The sequence below is a fragment of the Tenrec ecaudatus genome, chromosome 7 (genome assembly GCF_050624435.1).
Source record: "Tenrec ecaudatus isolate mTenEca1 chromosome 7, mTenEca1.hap1, whole genome shotgun sequence".
NCBI lineage: Eukaryota > Metazoa > Chordata > Mammalia > Afrosoricida > Tenrecidae > Tenrec > Tenrec ecaudatus.
In genome coordinates this window covers 136,363,757-136,372,952 of record NC_134536.1, presented here as the reverse complement: position 1 = coordinate 136,372,952, position 9,196 = coordinate 136,363,757, and the positions used below count along the sequence as shown (strand labels likewise).

The window sequence follows — 9,196 nt, the reverse complement described above, 5'->3', positions numbered from 1 at the left end:
AAGAATATGTCTGGAATCCAGGAGATCCTATAGGCCGACTCTTAGTGTTACCATGCCCTGTTATTATAGTAAATGGTAAGTTGCAGCAACCCAATCCTGACAGGACTTAGAATGACCCAGACCCCTCAGGAATGAAGGTCTGGGTCACCCCGCCAGGCCAAAAACCACAGCCAGCTGAGGTGCTTGCTGAGGGCAAAGGTAATACAGAATGGGCCGTAGAAGGTAGTTCTACCTACCTATCATTTACAACCACGTGATCAATTGCAAAAGCGAGGTTTGTAATTGTCAATGTATTTTTTTATGTGCTTATTGCATATCTGTCCTTTGTTCAGGTATATCAGATACAATTGGACTCAGTGAGTTTTCATTTATATGTATGATTGATGATAAGTATAAGTGTGATTTCATCAATGTCTGGAGATTATATAAGTATATATGGCTAAAGAATTGTGTACAGGTGCCAGGTTGGCAAGGAGTGATTGAGATAGTTTATTGTGCCAGCCTGGCCAATAAACACAAGTGGGATTAATTGAAGGGCAGTAAGGTAAGTGGCTCGGTGAGCCTCGCATTTCTTGTCTCTCGCTCTTTAATCATCGGACCAGTGTGCAGCTGCCTTGCTTGTTCTGTGCCTCAATTTAAAGGGCACACTACCTGTGGGACGCCTAGCCTGTGGACTGTGTCGCTGTAAGTTGAGGTTCCTTTAAGACCACTGGAATTAAATTTACATCTCCAGAGCTGAGGACTGACAGTTGGTGACCTGCCTTGCTATTTGCTGCCTGTGCTGGGATAGCCTAGCTCTCTCTCTACAGAGGAGTAAGACGGCCCTCAAGACTTGAAGGACTGCTAGTGTCTCACAACTCTCTCACGGGAGTGAGTCGCACTGAACCACCTTGTACTGCTTTATAATTTAACTGATCATTTCTTGTACTATATATCTATCTGTTTATAATGTAACTGTTCATTTCTCCTGTTATATATCTATCTTTATATATATATATATATATAAAATCAACAACCTGGTTTTATCTCTCTAGAGAACCCTGTCTAACACAGTAGACTTTCCCAAGACGAAACACGAAAGGGAATATGTCTGAACAGACCCATGGCTTAGTTGCCCAGTGGTGCTGTAAAATAAATACTATAAGTGGGTTCCTTTCATGGACAGAAATTTATTTTCTCACAGGTTAAAAGACTGGAAGTTCAAATTCAGGAAGCAGGTACGCTCTCTCTCTTTCTTGCTGTTCACTCTTGGGGATGGTGCCTGTGTCTTTGCAGTTGTATTCATAGATCCCTTGGTGATCATGTGATCATCTTCCCTTCTGTGTTTACTTGCTTGCTCAATCTCTCTTATTTCTATCTATCAAAGGACATGATTTCAGACATATCCTACATCAATACTGTCTCATTACCATAGAAAAACCATTCTTTAATGGGGACTATGACCACAGGTTATAGGAGCCAGGCTTTATAACACATATTTTGAAGGACCGATTCGATTCATCACTAACTAGAAGCTGGAAGGAACTGCCTTTTGTTGCGTTGCTTACCTCACCTCCCAGCCTTAAAAACCAAACCAAACTCACCACGCAACAAACAAAACAAACTCTTTACACAAGCTGGAGACCTCTGGCAAGGGAGTAAGACATTGCCTAAAATCTCACGGCCACAGAGTGGATTCCGACTGGTAACCACCCTGTGGACAGGATAAAACTGCACCTGTGTGTTTCTGAGATTATAACTCTTTGGGGAAGTAGAAAACCTCGTCTCTATCTCGAGGGCACGGTGATGGTTTCAAACTGCAGACCTTGTGGTTAGCAGCCCAACATGCAGCCGCTGGACCACCAGGGTTCTTAACATTACCTAAGCGATTTTCAAATTCTAATTCTAAAACATGAGGCAAACAAGCAAGACGTGCTTGGGTAGACCAGAAAGAGGGCGCAGAGGGTGAGACTGAAGTCGGTCCCTACCTCACAATCTCCCTTTGCTCTAAGAAGAAGGCCCGGAGCATCTGCGTGTGTCGTCTGTCTTGCACACGGTCGAGTGGTGTGTGGGAGATGGATGGGAATGAGAGCTTTCATGTAGTCCTCTGGTGTTGATGAGCATTTACTTATTATGTGTCTTCTATGTGCCAAGCTGACGTGGGTCTCCAGGAAGGCAAGGAGTCTATGACAGGCAGGGTAAGGGTTGGCGAAGGAGCTGGGAGTTAATCGTCTCTTCTGAAAAGTAAATTATGGTCTATAATCTAGCAAATGCAATGCTATGTTCCCCCATCTGTTTGAGATGAACTTGTATGTCACTAAAAACTTCATGTCCATTTCAGTTTTACTTCTCCTCCCTTTTGTCAGCGACTCAGACCCAGTGTTTAAGTCCAAGGGGGAAGAGATCTCAAGAGATTTTTTTTTAAGTCTGTGGGCCTTCACTCTCATTTTTTAAAATTAATTATTGTTTTTTAAAGAAGCACATTGTATACAGTTACAAAGCTCATCTCAGCAATTGAAATCACAGGGTGAACCCAGAAAGGAACATACAGATCAGGAACGGGAGCAAAGCCAAGCCACAAAGCCCCTGAGGAGCCCCCAAAAATAGACTTCAGGCTAGGAGCGGCAGTTCCCAGAACCCCCCAGGACCAGTGGGGAGATAGTCTTGAAGGTCAGCAGACAGACCTTGAATTATATATCCCTTTTGGGGGGGGGTTGCTAGATATTTCTTTTTTTTATTCAGTCTTTCATTTTCCTTTTGTTTTGTCTCCATTATTGTTGGTTTGCCTACCTATATAAGATAGGCTTGGGAAGCAAGCTCAATGAGAAAGCAATGGACCTATGGTTCCGGAGGGACTTGTGGGGAGGATGTGGTGGGGGAAGGGAGTGATAAGCAAACAACACCATAGACAAGGGAATAACTAGGATATTAAAATCAACAACACGGAGGACAGAGCGATCCTTGGGGTGTTGGAGCAACAGCAATCTAGCTGAGAGGAATTACTAAGCGGGAGAAAAAGGGTGAGCATGATAGTGGGGCAGAAGGAAGGTAAAAGAAAACAGCCGGAAGATCTAGGAAGCAAAGCTATGGATAGAGGTATAAACATAGGTGTGTACATATATAAATATATTAATTCATAAAAATAGAGGTATTGGTCTATCTACATATATTTATATGGAAATACACTGAGGTAGTAGACAGACTTTGGGCCTCTGCACAAGCCCTGCCTCAATGCAAGAACACATTGTTCTAACGACCTGGCATTCTGTGATGCTCAACCCTCCCAGCATGATCACTGAAGTTAAAATGGGTACATAAGCAAATGTGGTAAAGAAAGCTGATGGTGCCTGGTTATCAAAAGATATAGCATCTGGGGTCTTAAAGGCTTGAAGTTTAATGAGCAGCCATCTAGCAGAGAAGAAACAAGCCCACATGGAAGAAGCACACCAGCCTGGGTGATCATAAGGTGTCTATTGAATCGGTTTATAGGCATCAGAAGACCCAAAACAAATAAACTAACAAAAATATATTGTTGAGAAGGAGGTGGGGTTGGAGCACAGACCCCAAACCTACCTTTAGACAATAGGACACCCCTCACAGAAGAGTCACAAGGAAAGGATGAGTCAACCAGGGCGCAGTATAACACGGATGAAATGCACAAAATTCCTCTCTGGTTCCTTGAGGCTTCCTCACCGTGCACTATCATGACACCAGTGTGGCCTCTCACTGCTTATTAGACCAGAGCATGTACACAGGTAGAGATAAGAGCTCAGGACACATGGAATCCAGGTCAGAAAAACCCCTCAGTAACACAAATGGGAGTAGCGATACCAGGATGTTAAGGGGAAGGTGGGGAGAGGAGAGGAGGAAAGGGAAACTGATCACAATGATTGACACATAACCACACACACACCCAGGGGGGTGAGCAATAGAAACCATGAGGAAAGCCAGATACAGGTCAGTGCAAGATATGAAAATGAAAATAATTTATAATTTATCAAAGGGTCAAGAAGGTGAGGGGGGAGGGGAAAGAGGAGCTGATACCAAGGGCTCAAACAGAAAGTAAATGTTTAGAAAATAATGATGGCAACATGTGTACAAATATGCTTGATATAATTGATGCATGGATTGTTATAAAAAGCCCCCAATAAAATGATCTTCTTAAGGGTGCTTTACTCAATTGATGTATGGATTGTGATAAGAGGTATATGAGCCCCAATAAAATGACTTAAAAATGATCTTCTATAAAACAAACAAAAAATTAAGTCTGCAGCAATATCTCATTAAATCCCTCATAAATGTAGTTCTCTTCCCTCCCTCCCCATTAGCCTGTCCTTCCCTTCTCCCTGTTCCTACCTTTGTCCCTGATCTCCTCAGAGTTAGCAACGTTTAATTTTAGAGTATAAAAATAACATTCCCTACAAAATAAAAAAAATCACATTTCTTTTTGTTTTCCTTATAATTGTGATGTTATTAAATACTTATCTTTTTAGGATTAACTAAGTTTGCTAAGCGTAATGTTCTCTAGTTTTGTCCATGTCTTCTGGTGTTTAGGAAAGTTATCACTATTTCTTCTTGGTGCATGTCATTTCATTGTATGAATGCACCAGGTTGTTTATCCATCCCTCCATAATTGGAGGTTGGGGTTATTTGCATATTTTTGTTGTTATGGAAACTTCTGCAATAAACACAGGTGTGCATGTCTGTTCGTGTGGTGTTCTTTATTTTTTTAGGGTATATACCCAGTAGAGATATTGCTGCTTCATAAAATACTCATATTTGCATTTGTTTAAGGAAGTGCCATACTGGTTTCCATAGTGATTGTACAATTCTACGGTCCCCCCAGCAATGTAAAGTGTTCCCATCTTTCCACATCCTCTCCAGGGAAATGCTATTATGATATCAGGAGCAACATCATCATTTTTTTTGCAACATCATCATTACTCTTTTTCTCCATCCTTTCTTTCTCTCATCTCCTTTATTTTTGTTATGGAAATTTTTAACTTATTCAAAGGTAGATAAGAGAGTATAATGAGCCCCTATTCCCAATAACTAACAACGCATAGTCCAGCTTGTTACCAGCCGCCCCAATTTATGTCCCAACATGACTTTGAAGCAAATCTAGGACATCATTCTGTTAGTACTCCAGTGTGTATCTCTAAAAGATAGAATCTTAAAGATCATAAGCACAATATAATTATAGTTGTTTTTATTTAATTGTAATTCCCAATGCTGGAGACCATGGCCTTTAATGACCCTTACAACCAGGAACTGAACTCACCACCATGGCTCAACTTTCAGCCAAATCACACAGTGAACAAAAACACCAGGAAGGTAGGAAGTCCTTGTAAGAGAACAAAAGGGAAGTAATCGCCAAAGGATAAAGCTCAGAGGCAGGGATGGATAGGGAGCACGGACAAACGGAAACAGTGCACACAGGGAGGAAGCGGGAAGAGCGCTCTGACATGGTGGGGACTGCAGCCGATGCCACAACAAAACGCATTTGCACTGTTCAATCAAAAACCACTTTGCTCGATAAGCCTTCATGAAGATCATGATAAAAGAATTAAATGAACCAAAATCCCTTATGTCATCCAATATTTAGTGGGTTTTTATGTCCCATATCTTGGTGAAGAGCCAGAACATATGATACCGGGAAGCCTGTACATCTGATTTCTCAGACTTACAAACGTTGCTCAGGAGCTTAGAACACTTTTACTTGTTAGGCTTACCAGTCTGCTATGAGAGGCCTGTGAAGTGTTTTAGGAAAATCAAATATATTAACAGTATAAGCACAGCATAAATGTTTAAGGGTCTGAATTTGTCAAGTGTATCGATAAGATTAATTATTTCCGGAAATTCTGCTTCACTTCTGAATTCATTAAAGATTCATCTCAACACAGCATAAAATATTGATGGTGGTTAATTAGTTTATTTTCAATGTCTTCTAAACTAGCCCGTGTGCTACAAAAGCCTTGAAGCCCATTTCAATGTTATTTTTCCTCCTTTTGTAACCGTTCAGACCAGAGTTTCGATCTGATGGGAAAGAAAACTGAAGGATTCATAGGGTGTTTAAGGACCTTCTCCCTGTCGTGCCTTCTTTGTGGACTCTGTAACACGAGGGAGACTGTAACAGCACAGCCGCTCAGTCTAACTCCGCACAGCACAGCACAGCCTCTCCAACAGTTAGTACTTCCCATTTGGTGACTTCCAAGATGTTTTGATAGTCGTGGCTGTAGAACAGGTTTTGAAATTGGAGCGTGAAAGGCCGCCTACTAATGAGCTATTTAAAAACAGAACAAATCCCACTAGATTTTATGAAAACAAAAGCACATTGATTGGAAATTTTAAAGTACAAAAATAACTGCATTACGAATTTGAAACTTTGATAGAGTTAGTACTAATCAAACCACCAGAATCAATCATCATATCTTTCCAGACAAAAAGGAAAAACAAAATCTCAGATGATTGAAACAAACAAACAAAAAACAATATGCTTGTTCCTTGGAGTGTTTTGCAGGAGGGGAAATGGTCTCTTGTGCACAAACTTCTAACATTCCTTCAGAACAGCTCTCTATGAATGTTTTGGAAACAGTTAATGTAATGTAATATAATGGAAAGGATGTAATTGATTTATCTTTACTTCACTGAAAGTGCTTAGGAGGGATCTGGAAAGTGTTTTTTGGCGTGTGGAAAACACACATATAAAATGAGTGTTTTACATATTATTGATAAAAATCTGAAATATACTTCTCATTCTTTATGCCGGAACGAATCCCTTTGGGGGGGGGTTGTTTTTTATTTCTCTAACAGAGACTTTACATGTGTAGGGACACTCTTCCCCCCTGTCTTAGTCATCCAGCTATACCACAGGGTGTGACTTTGATGGCTGGAAATATATTTTCTGAAAGTCTGAGGCATGATTGCTGTTAGCAGCTGTCCAGTTGCCTCTGACTCACAGTGACACACCTACACACAACAAAAGGAAGTACGGCGTGGTCCTGTGCTATCCTAAAAATTGTCATCTTGGAGCTCCTTGGTGTCGCCATTCACAACCACATTGTCGAGGGTTTAGGAGGTCCCAAGCTCACTGCTGTGGAGCTCATTCGGACTCACAGCCCTGTTGCCACGGTTGGTTATGTGGTGGGTTGCTGACAGCAAGGACAGCATCTTGAAACCACCATCCGATCCACAGGGGAAAGATGCTGCTGTCCACTCCTGTAATATTTACAGTCACGGAAGCCTACAGCAGCTGTCCTGTACGGTCACTATGAATTAGGTGGTTAGAAAGCCTGAAGTCATCGTCCAGTGCATTGGCCGGTTTCTCCAAGCCTGCATTTCACTGACGCTCTGAGGTTTGTGAGTTATCTGAGTGCATTAGGGGAATTCCATTTTCCCAACACCGGTCACTCTCTCCCACATTTCCCCACCAGCAGCGAAGCGCCCTACGCCTCCATCCCATAAGATTCATCCTGTTTTTTCCTAGAATTGATTTGATTTGTAAAGTATAACTGTACTACTTGAAACAAGTGGAAATTAGGGTTCAGAGAAGTGAACAAGGTCAGACTGTTGAGCGGTGAAGACGGGACTTAGGCACCATGTCAATCTATTTTGTGAAGTCTTCCTCTTTTTCACTGCCACTCGACTTTACCAAGCAGAGATCCTTCTCCAGTTACTGGTCCTGCCTGACCACAGTCCAAAGGACATGAGATAATGTCTCTCCATCCTTATCTCTAAGGAGCAGTCTGGCTGTGCTTCTTCCAAGACAGATCAGTTTGTTCTTTTAGCAGTCCATGGTATTTTCAATATTCTTCTCCAGCATCATAATTCAGATGCATCGATTTTCATTCTTCCTTATTCAGCGTCCAACTTTCACATGCATATGAGGTGACTGAAAATACCAAAACTGGATCAGGAGCACCCTTCTCCTCAAAGTACCATCCTTGTTTTTCAACATTTTAAGTAGGTCTTCCCCAGAAAATTTTCCCAATGCAATAAATATGTTATTTGATTTCTTGACTGCTGCTTCGATGGGCACTGATTATGGATACAATGCAAATGAAGTCCTTGACAACTTCAATCTTTCTCCATTGATCATATTATCTATTGGTCCAATTGAGAATTTTGGTTTTCCTTACAATGAGCAGGAACTCTGGTGCCATAGTGAGTACTCGTTGGGCTTCCCATGTAAAAGGTCAGCAGTTTGAAACCACCAGCCCACTCAAAGGGAGAAAGATGGCCTTTCTACTCCCATAAAGAGTTGGTCTCAGAAACTCACAGGGACAGCTCTACCCTGTCCTACAGGGTTGCTATGAGTTGGAATTGATTCCGGGGCAGTGAGTTTGCTGTTTTTTGTTTTGTTTTTCACATTTGAGTTGTAATACATACTGATGGCTGCAATCCTTGATCTTCATCATTAAGTATTAGAGTTTAAATTCTGAGCACCCTGGTTTGCAAAAGGCTCTGGATGGCAGTGAGAGCCCAGAATCCATTTGCAGAGTCCCCACATAGATTAAGCCGGCACTGAATGCTTTTTCTTTCTGTCTTTGTTTTTCTTTCGTTCTTTTTCATAGACTACTTTATTACACCATCTTCCCATCAACAGAGTAAAATCACACAATGAAGATGATTATAAGGGCCATTTCCACTGATTGGCAGGGAGCTTCTCCACTAAGGGCTCCCACTTTCCACTGGATCGTTTGATCTCACCAGACCTAGTTCCTTTTCAGTCTGCAAAAGCATTTCCTCAGTTTGTCCACCCTGTAATTGATCTTCTAATTTTTTAACATCAGATTCTGTTTTACCCATAGTTAGCTTCTCATTTCCACCCTCTCCTGTATACTTTCTATAGCGGCATTTTTTAGGGATTTGCTCAAGAACATCAAGGATCTTTGTGTATAATATTCTTAGCCTCTTGTGGGGACTGTCAAACACTGCCAATGCCATCAGGCCAGTGGTCTTCTTCAGGAGCCCCACCATGACAGCACCCACGAGTTGACACCAAATAGCCTTTTCTTAATGCTTTCTGATCCTTAATCAAGGATGTAGATAATCTTGCTCTCAGGCAGAATGCTTTGGAGAGTGGATTTCCCCCATGTCTCTCTGGACAGCCCAGGGAGGGCAGTCTCTCTGAGGGGCCTGCCTACATGTGTCTTTGATAGCGATCACTGTACTCAGGATGATACCAAGGGTCACAGAGTCAGGAGTCATGTCCTAT

At 41.8% G+C, this 9,196-nt stretch overlaps 1 pseudogene; it reads right to left on the bottom strand.

Moving 5' to 3' along the window:
• Window positions 1-8,608: 8,608 nt before the first annotated feature.
• LOC142452969 (NADH dehydrogenase [ubiquinone] 1 alpha subcomplex subunit 5-like) lies at window positions 8,609-8,958 on the bottom strand (annotated as a pseudogene).
• Between the last annotated feature and the right edge of the window lie 238 nt (window positions 8,959-9,196).